Here is an 18154-nt window from a genome sequence, read left to right as displayed (position 1 = left end):
ACAGTGGTTCACCCCAGAGGTTCTAGAGCTCTGTCCTCAGGCTCCTGCATAGCAATACAGGTGCCCTCTCCCAGGGAGAAGGATTCAGCATTCCTCAGTACTTGCTTTTGTCCCACCCTGGTCTCTGGTCTAATCTTTCCTCTGTACAGGTACACTGAGATTTTACATGAAAGAAAAAGGTCAACTCATACCCTTACTCATAGGTCAGTCTAATTAAAATCCCACTTAGTGTAAAATAGTGAAGTTAAAAGCACACATTTGCATAGTTTATGAAAATAAGGGAGTAAACCAGTTGTATGTGTACTTTCCTGGTTCTGCCATTTAGTCCGAAGCAAAATTGGTACCCCATAATATGCATAATAGTGATTTTATAATAGTAATAATGTAATAGTGAAGAAATTCATCTATCTCCTCCTGATTCAAAGTCATGGCATGCACGTTTCCCAGTGCCCACCAAATCTCATCCGCATGCATTTGGCAGCACATGCCCACAGGTCTGTAACCCGGTAACTCACTGTGGAATGATATGGTGGTACTGCACCACCCTTCTTAGGCTCGAAGATACCCTCTAGGAGATATGTGTACCACACAAATAAGTATAACATATTGTATAGTATTCTCAGTCATAAGCCTAAAGACACCCAAGCAGTCAAATAGTATTCCAAAAGTAATTGTAAGTCCATAGAGTAAGGATTTGTAGATCAGTTCAATCAAGTGAGTTTATTGAAACGTGGAAGATTCTGCGCTCCAAATGTGCCCCAACAGGCGACGAGAGTTTCATCACCATCCGTGACTTTTTCAGGGAAAGAAGTATACAAAGGTACAAATAGCAGTAACAGATTTCAAAAGGTTGATTCACGATAAAGCTTTCAAGTCTGAAGTTATGAAGAGAACTTGTAAAACCCGTCAAGGAAAATCATCTGTGACTGAGTCTTTATTAGTGGTGTTTCTAGGACTTATTGGATAGTCTAAGTAAGTTGATCAATGATGAAGCAAAAGACCATCTTCCAAGTACATGCAGACCCGGATAACACAAGGTAAGTCAGTAATGAGACCCTGGTAGGTCTCTCCCTGTCTCTCCAAACAGTCAAAGCACTGTGCTCATCCTGATTTTCATTAGATGATCCCATTTCTTGCTCTGGAAAACAGACCTTCTTCCAAACCTTTGGGAGTTAGGATAGAGTTAAACCTAAATCATCCACTAAGATCCCTTGGTTTTTTTAAAAGGTAAATCATGAAATAAACTCCGTCATTAGGAAACAATTTAAATTCTTCCCGCTTTTGAGACCAACAGAAATGAATCGCCTTAAGTGGATAAGAACAAGACTGAAGTCTGCAGAAAGGAGAAGGATAGGAAATGGATCAATGTGAGGTACGTTGCTACTTCATACAATTCTCGGAAATATTTGGCCTTAATAACCCAATACTATGACTCAAGAGTCAAAGTCCAGGCAATCCCGTTATTGGATGATGTATGGACCGAGTATACTCCTCAATTGTCTACATGTAATTCAGGTAGCAGTGACCAGTTTGTTCTCAGTGTCGAGGTACATTCTATGGAGTTGTATGGTCAGCCTTCTTGTAAGGAGATCGTGGGATTCATTAAAGGTGCAAGAACTTCAGGTGCTATGGGCCCTGATAAATTCACGATAGCACTTATTGAACAAGAGGCTTCCTCATGGGCTTCCCTTTTATGTCCATCATTCCAGTACTGTTATCTGTCTGGTGATATTCCATCCAATTTGAAGGGATGTATCATTGTACCCTTACATAAAAAAGAATTGAAGGCCTCTCCTGCCAGTTACAGACAAATTGCCCTTCTGGTGCAATAGGCAGATTATTTGCCAAAAGCATACTACTTCATCTCCAAGAAAGGGCGTTTGGAAATAACCTCATACCCATTTTGTAAGAATTATGGTACTTTCAATAACATTATGGCCCTACAAACTTTAAGAGAAGTACCCTTTGTCTAGGGGCGTACGCCTATATTTTGCATTTATCAATTTCTCCTCAGTGTTTGACAGGGGGAAGCTGTGGAGGAAACTATCAATGCTAGGGATTCCTGCTTACCTTTTGAGGCTAATAATTGCCCTGCATTCTTCCACTTGGACTCCAGTTTTGATGTAGAGAACCAGCGTTTGTCAAGAAGAGTGGTGATGCACAATGGCTTAAAGCAGGGGGTACTGCTTGTGCCTCTTCTCTTCTCACTTTATATTCATGATTTGCCTTGCAGAATTGGTCTGGTAAAAGGGGATCCCCCTAAACTAGGTCCAATGAATGTTGGTTGTCTTCTTTACACAGATGATACTATTTTGATGGGTCTAACCCCGATAGGCCTCCAAAGGCGTCTCAGGGCTTTGGAAAAATGTACTGCGGAGCACTTTTTAAAGATAAACATATCTTGGAGTAAAGTCGTGATTTTTAGAGCGAAGGGGGTTAGAATCAGGCAAAACTTTAACTGATTTTTGGGGAGTACCAAGATGGAAGTAGTGCAGTTTTATTCTTACCTCAGTAGAATTTTCTCAAGTTATTGCCTAAATAAAAAAGGATATACACCATTGTAAATGTAAGGCATTGTCTCAGGCTTCTGCTATCCACTGATTGTGTAAGTGTTGTGGGCAGTGGCACCATGCACATATTCTGTTTACAAGACAAAAATCCCACCCACAGTGAGTTATGCCTGTGAAGTGATGGACGTGCAGCACTGGGCTTTTTTTTTTTTTTTCTGAGAAAGAAGAGGAACGCATTTGCCACCAATTTGGTAATTTTAACTCTTTGGCTTCTCCACCTGCTTTTCGGTTTGAATTTGGGTAACCCTCCACATTTGTGCTTTTGGGGCAGTGGTTCTGAGGCGGGGGAACAGTTTGTACTGTAGCAAAATGGGTTTATCTGAGCTGAATTGAAGTTTGAAAGTTTTCAAAGCGTGAAAGGAAGAAGCACACTTTATTATATTTAAAAAAAAAAAATGGGGATTTTACCATCTCCAAAGCCTTTAAAAAAAAAATTGGATACAAAAAAATATCATTGACTATAGTGAGTAGGAAAAGGGATGTTTTGCTTTTTGTACAGTATGCAAGGAATGAGATCATAATAGAAAGTAGCATCTTTTAAATAACACCCAACCCTATCTCCTAGGGAATCTCACACATGGTGTATGTAGAATTATCCTCTTACTAGGGTTAAGCTTGTCACCGCTGTGAGCTATCACAGGAACATGGAAAAGTATTCCAAGGGATGATAGGTTTTGTGTTCTTTGCCTTTCCTCATGTTCAATATTTGAATCATCTTCTTTTCGTTGGCCCAGATCTTCATTCTGCATGTGACCACTTTTGAGACTGATCTTTTTGAAACATAATATAACTTTGGCTAAAATGTTAGTTTGCTTCCCCATTTGAAATGGCTTGCTCAAATTTTTTTCAAGTTTTCTGAATTTTTTGTAATTTTCCATCCTGTATCTATAAAATTGCTCTTTGTATCCTATTGATTTGCAGAGAATCTCAAACTTTATTCTGCAATCGCAAATTATATGAGCACTTTCACACTTTAACTGTGTATTTGCACTTTTTATGTCTTTTGTACTTAATTATAGAGTGTATTGTATTTTGTATTGCCTTTGGCCTTTTGCACATTTGTCTTAATTAGACTGTTTTGCCAATTTTCCCTATTTAGGCTTTGCACTTCATAATAGAGTACTGTATTCTGATATTGCGTATTTGCACATTGTAAACTCTAGCATTTTTATGGGGGAGTGTTGCACTATTCTTGTTATTCATCCAGACTTAGGCTTTTTGATGGATATGTCTATGGATTTGTGCAATCTAATATTGAATGGATGAAGCAATATATTTTATCACTATAGTTACATGATCTTTTGTAAATGTGCTCTCTTAGGTATGTTTTTATATTGTTGTACTGATATAGACTTACAATTAGGTTTGGAATACTATTTGAATGCTTGGGTTTCTTTGTGTAGTCTAGTATACAGTGGACCTATTGGACCATTCTCTTTCATGCCTTGATAGTAGGGCATGTGAAACCTGTCAAGCACCACCGTAATCAGCTGTGTTCTTTGTTCACATTATCCACATTAATGTTTGTTCAACAGGAGGTGTGTTTTATATGCCTCTGCTACCTTTCTGTATCTGTATAAGCCTAAAGACCTCCAAGCTGGGTGTTCTTCATGTCCCAGATTGCGTAGAAGTCTGAACATTAAATGGTACATTGAACCAAAGACACCTGGCCATATCACACCTAATTCACCATCCATGCACCAGGTGATCAGTTCCCGTCTTCATCAAATTTCAAACCATAAAAAGTGGTGTGCCAGTACAGACTACTTAGCTTTCTAAATACTATTCTCAACACAAAACTTAAGAGGTCATCTTATCAATGTGGTGAACGTAACTTCAAGAATATAAATATCTGACATAGCCACAAGAGTAGGACTTGTTGAGACAAATATATCACAAATGTATTTTCAGATGGAAATAACACTTGCATACAAAGGTTTGACAAATTGATGAACTTCACAAATTCATGAAGTTGCAGGATTATCATTTCTTTACCTGACATGGCACCAATATCTATTTCAGATTATTTCACACCAACCACATTCTTGTGACATAGCTAATGTTGCCAAATAACAATTGTTTATTGGGATACAAAAACATACATGGGATTGCAGCTGCAGGATATACTTGAAGCAAAAGCTGAAGGAATCTGCTCTTGTGGCAATTCTTTAGTTGGAGGTTATGTGAGTCCTGTGTCCGTATGGGTCTGAAACTGATTGTGAATCAGTTCAATGAGCCAACACAAACTAGATGACTCACAAATCTGTATTACCTGAGTAGCTGTAAGCCAACTTTCTCTGGGAAATTCAGTAGTTATGCTGAAGTACTCTAAGAGCAATTCATATTATTATTTCTATTTGTGGGCCTGGCCCAGTTAGCGAAAAGATGGGGACTGCAAGATCATTTTAGGTCACATTTCTCTCAACTCCCGCACCTGAGGCAGCAGACACACACCTTGGTGCCGGGGTGGGTGGTTGGTGCTCACTCCCGACATGCTTCACCCTCCCTTCAGCAGCCTTTCAGCTTTGTGCCCCAGATTGTAGCTGCATTTCTGAGGCTCTGATGCTGAAAAGAGAGCTCTGGCCAGACTGACTGCTGACAGTCTTACAGAGGAGGGGACTATGCAGCACAACTGAGGCCATCTGTCAGAACAAAGATACTTTGAAAAAAACTGATCATATGTTAAGTGCTTTAAATGAGCAGACTGATAGGTAACCCAGCAATACTTCATAGCAAAGCCCAGTGTGCTGTAAACATAGGGGTTCAAATAGGCACTAAAAATAATGTAATTTTTGGGTTACAAATTCAGGAGTTTTCTGCATAAAGTGATTGCTGGTGTGTATGAGACCACATTCTGAAATCTCGCCTGTGAAGCATCTTCAAAGGTTTGGTGGATATGGGGTCAGAATGGTGTTCTTGTCTTTGTGCATCATTTGTTGAGATGATCTCTTGTGTTTTGCATGCCTGTGTTTGCAAAACAGTGCTCTAGTAACTAAGCTACGACATGAGCAGCCAAGGTCACGAAATCCATACAGTAGCTATGTGGTGTAGCTGCCTTAAAAGTACAGCATATCTGAGGCAGAATGACTAGGAACACGGTGCTTCTTTGCAATGTCTGTCTATTGCTTAAGGGAGTGTATTACTGTGACAAAATTATTCATCTGTATTCTCTTTGGGCTCATGGATAATTTTTCAAACCCTACACACGTATACTATAGTGAATCCTTCTACCAAAGACTATCTGTGTAAGCACTGTGTTAATTGCAATTCTTAGAGCTTCTACCGACCAACTCAGAAAACACGGGTACAGTTTGTCAAAAATTGATGGCAACAACTTGTTGTACTTGTGGTGAGGTAATTGGCATATAGTACAGTAATACCAGTTGTCATGTGAATTCGGTACAACTGACATATGTTTGTAATTGTCGAAGACAAACACATATCTAACACAATTACATTTTTCAAAAAAATGGAGCAGGTCGAATGCTGTAAACACACTTACTGGATTATAGGGCAGTTCCCATTCTTGACTTTTGTGTGCCGGATTGTCTGGTGATTGAGAGATCTACTGGAGGTGTTGGTGCTTGGGAGATCTACTGCAGCTGTCCAGTGCTTGAGAGATCTACTGGATGGCTCTAGAAAGTGGCCGGAAAAGAAATTGGAATGTCTACAGGGTGGTTTGCGTGTGACATGAATGCTATGGTTGGTGGATCCTGGGTTCCAGGTAGAGGGGTATTGAGATAGGATGTACTTAGGGATAGCATGACTGTTGCTGCTTTGAATTCAAGTGTCATTATGTTGTACATGGCCTGTTTGTGGCAGCATACTAGCTGACTTTTTGGAGGCCTGCTGAGTTGGGTGTGTGTGTGTGTGTATGTGTGGGTGGGTGTGTATAAACTGTACAGAGTATAGGTAGCAAAGTTTAGAACCTTGCCAAGTGGTGGTAAGGAGTATTGCGGGAAGCCTACCACAAGACTATGATGGTTGTCAAGTCTGAATATTAATGAGTGTTTATGATGCATAGAATGATATATGTGAGCATACTTTGCATATGTTCAGTAGTTAAAAACATGCTTCAATGGTTGTATTAGGTATGAAGTATCAGGGTCGGACTGGTCTATAGGGCAGTCAGCGGTCTGATGGGCTGGTCTCACAGATCAGTGTGTGGGTCGGTTTAGCAGTTTGTGGGCTTGTTTTATGGCCAGGTGGACCAGTTTTTAATGTTGATTTCCCTGATATTAGGACAAATTAAAACTATCTTGGTTTCCAAATGTGGGCCACTTTTTTAGTTATCTAGTTCCCTAATGGGGACCACTTTTATTTTGCTGCCTGGGCCTATTTTTATCCCAGTCTGACAATGCGAGTATGGCATTTTCATGACTGTTTTGAAAATAACCCCAGGATCTCTGGACAAAGCGGTGTATTTTAGAGTATAAGAGGGAAATTGGATAGAGTCTGTGAGATGATGAGGAGGGAAAGTGAGTACAGCATAATTGACCGTAGTGCTAGTCCTTGTTCAATGGCACTGAAGACATTTGAAATACATGATTAGAGGAGGGATTTAAATGTATGAAAGGCAAAAATGATTTTAGGAATTTTCGGCATGGTCATTACATGAGAAACTGAATGGTGAGTTAATATCACCGAAGAAAATATTGTGGAGCAAGAAAAGGAAAGAGTCAATTATAGAGCCTTGTGGCACACCCTCTTCTAAAGGGGTTGGTGTTGATGCCTGTAAGTCTCAGGTAACTGATAATGAGCTATTCAAGAGGCATGAGGTGAATAATTGTGTGCTAGGCTAGTGATGCCTGCTGAGTCTAGAAAGAGAGTAAATTGATCAATAGTGTTGAAAATAGTGGATAGGTCCAAAGTTTAAGGATGCAAGATAATCGGTTGTGAAGTCAGTGGTGAAGTTGGATGGAGGTTAAGGTGCTGTTTCTGAGGAGGGGAAAGTGTTGCAAATTCATTAGAAGAATTAATTGGGTTGTATGAGATAACTGAAGACCAATCATCCCTTTATCTTGGAGGTAAAAGGAGAGCTGAGACATAGTGATAATCGTAAGAAGACTTTGGATCCACAGGAAGTGTTTTAGAAGAGGGGAAACACTACTGATTTGAAACATGTCTGGCACGTGCCATATGTTAGCAGAATATCAGAAAGTAAAGAATGGATAAAGATCACTGGAAACAAGGACAAAAGGTTTGATAGTGTGAGGACTGAAAAGGATAAATTGACAGGATAAATTGGCCAACTTTTAAGGATGGGTCATTGATAAGAGTGTGTGTGGAAGAAGAGCAGGTTTTTGACAGTGCATGCAACTCATTCCTGGGTGAGTTTGAAGTGAGATGGTAAGCCTTTGAAAGTAGGACATCTTGGCATTGTAAAGGCATCAGAAGGTGTGCATAAGGCTTGTTTCTAGTTCTTGAGTATTTGGGTGTTCTTCAAGCACACCATGGGAACATTGCTCTCATTTTGGCTTTTAGGTTTCAAATGCTATGTGCTATCCAAGATTATGGGGGTGAGGCAATGAAGAATAATGTTTAAAGTGGGTTGTTTCAATCCATGATCAACATGTACTGCATTGAAGTGGAGTTCGGTCACTGGGGACGTTATTGTACAAAAATGATGGGACTTTGGGAGTATTTACCCTTGGAGAGCGGGCTGTTAGTTCAGAGATGGAAGACTCATGGAATGTTGACTAGAAGTTGGGGCTGGGTCGATAGCTGGATTTTGAGTGGGATAGTGTGCTCGAAATTAGGACAATGTCAAGGGAGTTTCTCTGCATGGATCATTCATATCATCGTAATTTAGTTGTGTTGGAGTAAAGCTTATAAAGCAGGAGACATTTGATTATTCCCTTTAATTCCCATGAGAAGACTGGAAGAAGCATTGTGGATCCATTTTGGTGGAATTATTTCCACCATAGAGACAATAGGGTGGAGGGGAGTCCACCCGTGGCTTCCCCTCGGATTTAAACATTTCCTCTAAAAATGAGAGGATTTTAAATTATCGTCCAACTCAAAATAAGTCTCAAACTATGTTTGCAGTGTCCCAGCAAGTATGACCAACTAATCCTTATCTGCCGAAAGGTGATTATCAAATGTATGTCCAGTACTGAAAAAAACTGTTTTACTAATGCATTTCTTATTGTATTCTTACAGGAGCTCATGGCCAAAATAAGCTATAAATGGACGGGAGCTCAAACCTAAACCACCATGAACCTCTTCAACATTGAGTCCAGCAGGTCCTATGATATCCTCTAGGTGTTTCCATATCTATTCACAGGGAATGTCTAGTCACTCCTGAGTTACTAGAGGTTGTCAACGCTGGACAATGGAAATCCTGTACATCTGGAGGATGTAATGTCCAAAAGTACTTCAACATGTTGAAGGAACCGATTTATTAACAGACATACCTACATTTTTACAGCACATACGATTTCTGTTGCTACAAAGTGAATGCAAAAGAAGATTAAATATTACCTTTCAATCTCCCAAAAGAAACAACTTCAACACTGACCACTGTGGGACTTAAACATTGGAGATGCAATGTATTTACCACAGTTGCAAATTCCTGGCCCCCATAGAACACCGCCTGCTCTCACACTGCACTAGTTTACATGTGTAAGTGCAGATACAAGGTGCTAGCAAGAAATCCTCATCAAACAATCCTTCTTCCAATAGTTCATCAAGAGTCCTGTTTCATGCTTGTTACAATAAATGTTGCATTGTGAGAACAAGGTGCATGTATTTGGTGTGTTCTTTGCTGTTTGCATTAATGGGTGTGTGTTGGAATGTGTCTGCTTAATCCTACATAGGGCCAATTTGAGAAGCTAGAAGAGTCTGCCTAGACTTTTTTGGGTGGGGCGACAGGATCAGTAGTGGTTGTGTGGAATAGAAAGAATCCCAAGCCTGTGGAGTTGAACCCAAAGACCTCTACTGATTTCATTCCTATATTGTTGATGGCAAGATTAATCACCCCTCCATGGTCTGCAAATCTATTTTTCTGATAACAGGCAAATAGGTTGTACTATATTTCAGCCATTTAGCACCTAGCAATGCCAGAGCACAGACTATTCATAAAGTAGCAGCCTTCATAATAAAAGGATCAAAATACTACCATGCTTTGCAGACATTGATCAAGTTGGATTAGCTAGCTTCATCAACTAAAGTTATCATTAGTCAAATTAGTGAATAAAATATAGTCATGTGTTGTATATGAAAGCCATATAACTAGAACCTAAGTAGCATTACAGCACCAAAACCTAGTGGCCATCATTTGCTCTTCTCTCATTCAGCTCATCATAGCCTTGTCAGACAATATCTGAAAATAACATGGAAAAGTACCAGTGGCTGCCCTTGTCTTTCAGTCCATCCCTTAATATCCCTACATATTCTAATAAATATTTAGCTATAGTTCTAATTAAGAATTGAAAATATAATTTTCACCTACACTTTAATGTAAATGCTGAACCTTCTCTAGACTTCAAAGTGTTTTGTTTAAAGTAATGAACAACTAATACCAACTAAAATACATTTATAAGCCTAGCCTAACAATACATTCTAGATCACATTGTAGATGGTCTGGCATCTGATTGGCTTTCATCACACAAATGATCCGCTCCAGAATCATTAGTTGGTACAGGACTCCTGTACCATGGGTAGCCACATTAGCATCATTGTTTCCTACTCAGTTTGCCATCTAAAACTTTTGAGAAGGCATGTTTTCTTTAGAATTAAAATGAAAATAAAATTGATTGAAGAACTTGAATACCCGGGGGTGCCTAGGCGCTAGAGCTAGGGAGGGGGGGGGGAATTTCAGATTCTAGATAACCCAACGACAAAACTTCGTCTGCCCAAAGATGATTTTTTAATTTTAGGAACGATGTGTAGGCTGCAGCAAATCAAAGTGTTCTAGATGGAATATACCACTGAAAGCTTTGCCTGAGATAGTCGGGGCAAATAAAGTGGAATGCCCTAAAGGCAATGCACAATGCTTTGAAATCAATGCACTTCTTGACAGGAAGCCTGTGAAGAAGATTGAGCACAGGGGAAACAGATTCAAACTTGGGCATGCCTCAGAGTAGACAGGCAGCAGCATTTTGTAAGATCTGAATTGTATTGATGCATTTTTTCTCAATGTTGTCAAATAATGCATTGCTGTAGTCAACTTTGGAGAGAACCAAAGCTGAAATCACAATTTTTCTTCATGATGGATGAATGAAAAGGAATATTTTCCTATGGAGTCTCAAAATATAAACAGTTGCTGAGGTAATAGTGTTAACGTCCCTCTGAAGAAAGTTTGCTATCAAAAACTACCCCTAAGTTTTTAACATTATTGACAGGGGTCAGGAGAGAACCAGGTTCCTGCCTCCACCAAGCCGGGGCCCTAAAGGAAGTATTATTGCCAAAAAGTAAAACCTATATTTGGCTGGAGTTGAGTTTTATGCCATTAAGGGACATCCATTTGCTAACCTGGAGCAGGCACTCATGAAAGCGAGTGGCTGTGTCTGTGGATCGCTGGCCACGAATATTACAATTTGGATTTCATCACTGTAAGATATTACTGAGAACTCAAATGACCTGATCAGTTTAGCTAAAGGGGAAACATAGATATTAAAATGGGTAGGGCTGAATGAGGAGCCCTGGTTAACACTGCAAGATAATGTCATTGCAGGTGAATTAAACTCTTCAAGGTTGGTAAGAAAGGATTTAAGAAGAGTAAATGCTTGGCCCTTAATCCCAGTGGAGGCAGGATGATCTAAATGAATGTTGTGATTGACAGTATCAAATGCTGCTGAAAGGTCCAATAGTACGAAGGCAGCATTATCTCCTGCGTAGACAGTCTGTCTTATTTTTCTCTGACGTAGTAATAAGGGCATGTTCCGTACTATGATGACTGGATGTGGTCAAGATGCCCATGGTTCTCAATAAATTAAGTCAATTCAGCATTCATGGCCTTTTCCATGATTTTTGCAAGAAACTGAAGGCGTGAGATAAGACGATAGTTGTTGGGGTCCACAGTATCAAGATTGAGCCTTTTTAGCTTATGGAGGATAGAGGCCAACTTCCACTTAATAGGGAAACACCCCTTGCCAAACACCTGATTAAAAATGTCTGTTAAGTGTTCTGCAATAATTTATGGCGATTGGTGATTAATTTTAGGTGAGTCGGGATCAAGTTTGGAGCCGGACTTAGTTTGGCAAAGTAGGATCAGAACTTGTGCAGGGGAGGGAGGGACGTAAAAATGGAAAGTGTACCCTGATCATCCCCAGAAGCAGGCTGAAAGAGGGTTACCTTATCTGCGTAGACAGTAGTAGCCCCCTTTGATGTCTGGGAAGGATGAAAGCTTTTGGAGGAACAGAACAGAGCTAAGTTAGCAATGTAGTATGACAGCTATTGCAGAGTAATAAGTTGGAATCGCTGCTTGGAGAGACCTATGAAGCCAATTTCAGGAAACCGCAAGTGCTCCAACATTCAACTGCAAGGGCTGTTACCAGCTTAATAAAAGAAAAGCCATGTCCATCCTTGTGCCGAGAAAACTGCACTGGTATTGATTTGCCTCTATAATCCAAAATAATACAATAACCATTAGTCATATGATTATTTACAAGAAAACCCCAAAATACATCAATCATGGGTTACAGATGTATCAACCTGTAAGGGCCCCAAAGTTATTCTACTAAAAATACTACTTATTCCAACTGAGAGCAAAAGAAAGTCTGGTGGCTGGGCTGACCAGCAATTGCTTGGTCCCTCTGGAATGACTTGCAGATGAGACAAGACGCATAGACCACTAAACTCCTTCTTTTTAGGGGCGCATGAGAAATATATTTTTTATGAGATCCAGAGGAACGTTTCTGATAGCAGCACTTTCACGCCTCTCTGAGGCTGTAGCGCTTTATAAATTGATTCATCTATTAATTGATACAAACAGTTGGTACAATTAGATTGAATTGTAGCGAGCTCATCAGTATCCCAAGATGCAACACCGTTTTGCTTTTCAAAAGGAAACCATTGCAAGATGGCTGATGTGTCTGTTCATGCATGTGAATACATTTTGTCACACCAACCATTTTAGTATTTTAAGTGTACCATTTCAATATGCCCAGTGGCTCTTCTACAACACTGAATTAAAAATTAAAAATAAGGTGCATAGGAGTGCCAAAAAAAAGAAGCAAGCAGCCCAGTAGCACTTTGCAGGTGCCACGCCATGCAAACAATAAATACAATAAAAATTCAAAAATGGGAGTAGATCGAGGATGACTGGAGGAAGCAACTGGCTAGTGGGGAAGAGCAGACGGAAAAAGAAAGCAAATGGGGCTGATGTCCTTCGGGAAACAATTTAGTTGAAAGGGGAGCTGGATTGGGAAAAATGGACAAGTGGGGGACATTAAGCAGAAACAGCTGGTGAGGAGAAGGTAGGAAGAACAATTGGATGGTTAAAAGAGCAAGAAAATAAGGTATCTTTTCCAATAGATTGTTGAAAGCAAAATAAAAAAATACTCTCCATGGGTGTGAAGTGAAATGAAACACATCATGCAGCCAGAAGCAGTTTAAAGAGGCAATGCTTCACGGGGTGGGACAAACACAAGAATAGGAAGAAAAGCAATCAAATAATGAAGAGACAATTGAGATACACAAGAAAGCCATTCAATCATGAGCAAGGGGTTCCCCCAAAGCGCACACTATGTTATATTTTACTCTAGACAATAGGTCTTCAACATCAGCTAAAGCTGTCTGTAGTTGAAACCTAAAAAGGGCTGTAGAGCAGAATGAACAGTGCAACAATGCAGAGATAAGAACATGGCACAGCAACTCTCCAAAATATAAGATTTGGCTGTCCAAAGCTTCTAATAATTGATAATACCCATTGTACAGTTCATAAAAGTCACAGTCAAAAGCTCATCTATCATTGATGCTTTGTTAATGTTTCAATCACCTGAAAACACATTTCAAGGTGTCTTCATCCGGGCAAGGCAGTAAAAGTGGTAGCACTGTGTGCCCAAAGGAGCATTAATTGAACAGGACGAATAGTGAAATCAGCGCGTTAGCTCTGGAAGGTATGTAAATGACGAGAAGAAAAATTTAAATTAAGGGGCACATTGTATAGCTCTATAGACTCCCTATAATTGACTGTACAATAAGCATTATGAATGATAAGAAGCTTGCTTATAACGACATTCAATGGACAGTCAAAACTTAAACTTTGAAGAGTTGCTATTCCTTGTTCTTTGGTTTTTACTCACTTCTTCAAAACCATGTGCACTGTGCCGTGGGAGCACCTATGAACATTTTTATATAGTATTTTATGGATCTCATACGACTATCTTCACATAAGACATTATCAGATTATATTTATTGAGCCCTTAAGAGGTAGCTGTGCCTGACTCTGCACAAATCCCAGCTGAATCAGTTAATTAGTATAAAAACAAACTTTTGAATTGGGTTCCCACTACAAGCCTCAGAGCGAACCTGCACATGTGCCATCTCTGTAATATGGAAATGTTGATGCAAACTTCTACCAAGGTAATCTATGTACTACAGCATGTGGGTCTCTCATGTTTGATGTTCATGGTAAAAAAACAATTTTATTTACGGTTACCAACCCTCAAGAAATCAAACTCCAAACAAGCTTTTTCAGCAAGTGGAGCAGAGTCTAGAACTTCATCCCTCCCACCATCAGGATGTCACTTTCAAATTGAAATACCTCCTTGATGATCTTATAAAAAATTGAGTGTTGACCAGTTGGTTTGAAATCATTTTGAAAAGCATTTCTTGTTACACTAGTTTAATACTTGTAGTGTGTGAGTTTGAATGTGCTGCTTGACTCCCATTGAACTTTCCTCGTACTAGACAAAATAACATTGGTATTCTTTTGAGCTAAAGGATGATGGCATTCTTCATATTGCTGTTTATATGTTTAATTTCGGTTTGTTATTGACTTTTACGTTAATTTTTCATTATTTGTATATAGGGTTGGGAGTTAAAGTCTGTTCTGCCGGCTGAGTTGGTGGAGTTTTGGGCACTAGTTACGGCCAAATTCTGCCGACCGCCTCATGGCAGAGTTTTTTCTCATGTGTGGCTACCAAGGGTAAGTTGGTGAGTGCGCAATTTTCTGAACCTGGGTGGCAGCAACAGTTTGCATTGAGAAAGCTGCTGCTCGAGTAGAAAATCTACTCGAGTGCAGCAAAACTAACATGAACAGCAGCCTGTGGCCATTCGTGTTGATTTTTCAGCATGGAACAAACTCCCCTGTGTAAACAAATTAGTTCACCCACCCCTACTTGTACATACATCTGTTCCCACATAAAGCGCTCTGCTACAGAATGGATCTGGCTTGAGCTATACAATACCATAAGTAAATAATCGATAACAAATACCCATAGCTTACTAATAGTAACTCTGAATAATCATGGTTTGACTGTTTTCAACTACATATTTGACCCAAATATTGCAAATCGTGTTGGATTAAAAGTGAAGCTTCATTATTTGTACATGAAATTGGAGCATTGGACATGGGACGTGGAACCTTAGTGCCAATTGTACTACCAGAAAGTGATGCAAATAACTGGAAACACAATGGACTCCTATACTGCCTGAGTGAGCGACAATGGCCGAGATTAATTGAAGCATTTCCTACCTGACTTTGTTTGATGCAGAAAGTGGAGCAAATAGCCCTAAAGAAGCATTTACCACACAGTGCTAATACATCACGTGCTGCTCCTTTCTGAAAAATGTATCACTAATTGCTTTCCTTAATGGCATGCTCTTACATGAGGTGCACACAGTGTAAAATAAGATCAAAGTGACAGACTGCACTAACTTGTGGAGTACTTTTCCTAACTTGTCTGTAGCCACAGCCAGTCATAGACAATAGTGATATGTTGGTGAGCAGTATCCTAAGAAAAAGGGAATGGGAGGAGTGGAAAACAGATAGATTAGATATCACCACTGTTCATGCGGCAAAGCACTGACATCTGCTGATTTATAGTGGACATCTAAAGAGACGTTTAACATCTTTAATACGTGAGCTGTTCATTGACTCCTCTAACCTACCTATAACAAATGATATACCTTCTAAATATATCTTTCTCAGATTCTTAGGTAGATTGATGGAACTGTGACAAAGACACTCTGATGTTCCTGAAACATCTGTTGTGTGATTCCCTACCCTATTGTGTCCCCATCCTAATGTAACTCCAGTGACACCCCCTTTTCTGCACACATTATCTTCAAAGTCAGCTGCACATTGCAGGCATTAAAGTGACGGGCCCATAATAACCTATGGGTCTCCCTAGTGCTTTGCTGGACTAGCGCCATAATTATTGACTCTAATCCAGCAAAGCACCACAATAGTGGCATAAATTCTGTCTGTGCTAAAGTGTGCCATGGTGCACTGTATTGTAAATACAGCGCTACCATGGTGACGTTAGGGGGACAAAGGGTGGAGCAAGAAAAGTGATGCATCAGGATTGATGTACTACTTTCTTGTAGATGTGGCCCTAAGTCTCTTTTTATGCTCTAGTGTTTCTCTTCTATATTCCACTGAAGAGTTCTGAGTCCTTGTCAGTCAGTTAGCCGCCCTAACATCTGTCCATATCACATTGTGTGCACAATGCCTGGTAGCTGTTTTCACTAGTTCCTTAGTTTTTTGGAGAAATAGCCTACATTTCCGGGTTGTGGAATAGTGCACGTTTCTCAGCAAGTGTCTTTTGCATTTTCACCAGTCTTCTCCAACTGAGCCATCATTTTTTGCCCTGATGAGACATTAGTTGTTTTTGTAAATAAACTCCGTAAAATGCCTGCAATAAGTCTGTTTGCAGTTCCATCTCCCTCATTGCACTTCCTGGGTAAGCTGTCACTCCACTGCCTGGGTGAGCAAATCACAAGCTAAATTTGTTGCAAAGCTCTCTAATTACTGTAAGCTGGATTCACCATTATTTGTGTTTCTATTGTGACCGTTAGCCTCTTTGGCCATCTCTCTCATGGAGTTTTGTAGCAAAACTTTCAGCTCCAATTATCTTACCCATCCCCAGTGCACTGTTTTCTCTCCAAAGATGACTGAGTTTGGTCAATGTCCAGTGGCCCACATGGTATTTTACCTCTATCAGAATTTTCTTGAAGACCAATCACTTGGAGTCTTTACAAACACGGGTACGAGTGTGGGGTTACCTGAACCAATTTGCATAAATCCAATCTCATACTGTTCGATCTTAATTGCAGTGCCTGGCAGATGACCTAGAGCCGCTCATATACATTTTGTGCCAGGTATAAATTGAGGAGAATAAAAATCCCAGTTCCCCTTACGCAAACCTGCATCAATAACTATCACAAATAATACACATTTGAAATACCTTTGTCGGTTGGGTTTTGTGACCCAACCTAGAAATTTGCATATACTCACATTCTAACGATGTGTGCTCTGTGTTCGGTAGGATAAATAAATATGCCACAACTGACTTATGAGTCAATATTGATGCTTTGAATAAATGTCATGATCACTAAGCACCATTTGTGATGGCACTCTACTATAAATAGATACTAGCAATCACTAGTATGTTTGAGTGCTTACACTTTTAATGGCAGTATACATGTGTGCCAATAAATTAACAGTTGCATTTTACTAAACTTTCATTGTCCTTCTCCACCACTGTACTGTCTTGCGATAGAACATTAATGCCAGCTGAGTAAACCAATGAATACAAAATAAGTTACTAGATGTTCTTTTTGAGTCAGATGTAAAAGTCTGAAGTTCTTAACAAAGCAACAGCATCTCAGATCATTCCATATCTCTCCATAGCTGGAAATGGCATTCATAAAGATCAAGGAATATGGCTTCTACCTAGAAATTTGCATATACACTGGTGCTAATCCAGTGATTTGTGCTCGATATTCATTGGTTAGATAAATATACAAACCTGTTTATGGTGTTGAATTAACACTGCAACTTTCTATACATGTCTGGATTGTTATGGAAATCGTTGATGCACCCTACCATACCTCAGCACTAGCAATCACTGATAAGTACAAGTGCCTTAAAATGTTAAATCTTGGGGAACTATGTTTTTATGTGGATGTGTACATGTTGCGCTTCTAATTTTTGACATTTGGCTCATTTTACTCAATCTATAGCCTTACAACGTTTATCAGAAATGTTTCTGAATGGTACAAGCTATAGAAAAGGGGGCAGAGAATTATGGAAGGCTCTAAGAAGTGCTGGAGATATGGGGGATTCCCCAGAAGACTGCCCAAGATACAATACTGTTAGACATAATGTTTCAGATGCATTCCGTGAGCTGCAGAGAAATGTAGAATTCTGAAAACTAATCACAAGATCATCTGCGCTTATGGGTGTCTCATTTTTATTTTATTTTTTTACTCCTTTATTTGCCAACCTTTTGGAGCAACCTTCTGCTTGACTGTAAAGAACAAGAATTGAACGGGGTCATGATTACAAATATGCATCTTCTGGGAGATGTTCCATTGATCCCCCTCTTTCCCAGACAATGAGATTGAGATGTTCTTGCATAGATGCTGCTCAAACATTAAAGGAGGGATGGAATTGCAAAGCCATATGGGCA

The 18154-nt window shown here is 39.7% G+C and overlaps 1 protein-coding gene across 1 annotated transcript in view; it reads left to right on the top strand.

The window, feature by feature from the left end:
• WFDC1 (WAP four-disulfide core domain 1) overlaps positions 1-9310 on the top strand; it is a 229139-nt gene extending 219829 nt beyond the window's left edge. The window contains exon 7 of the mRNA XM_069217183.1: positions 8733-9310. The gene's annotated coding sequence lies outside the window, so the exon portion shown is untranslated. The remainder of the gene's footprint in view (positions 1-8732) is intronic.
• The last annotated feature ends 8844 nt before the right edge of the window (positions 9311-18154 follow it).

The sequence above is a fragment of the Pleurodeles waltl genome, chromosome 12 (genome assembly GCF_031143425.1).
Source record: "Pleurodeles waltl isolate 20211129_DDA chromosome 12, aPleWal1.hap1.20221129, whole genome shotgun sequence".
Classification (NCBI taxonomy): domain Eukaryota; kingdom Metazoa; phylum Chordata; class Amphibia; order Caudata; family Salamandridae; genus Pleurodeles; species Pleurodeles waltl.
Note: the sequence above shows the minus strand (reverse complement) of the source record. Positions and strands in the feature narration are given on the sequence as shown.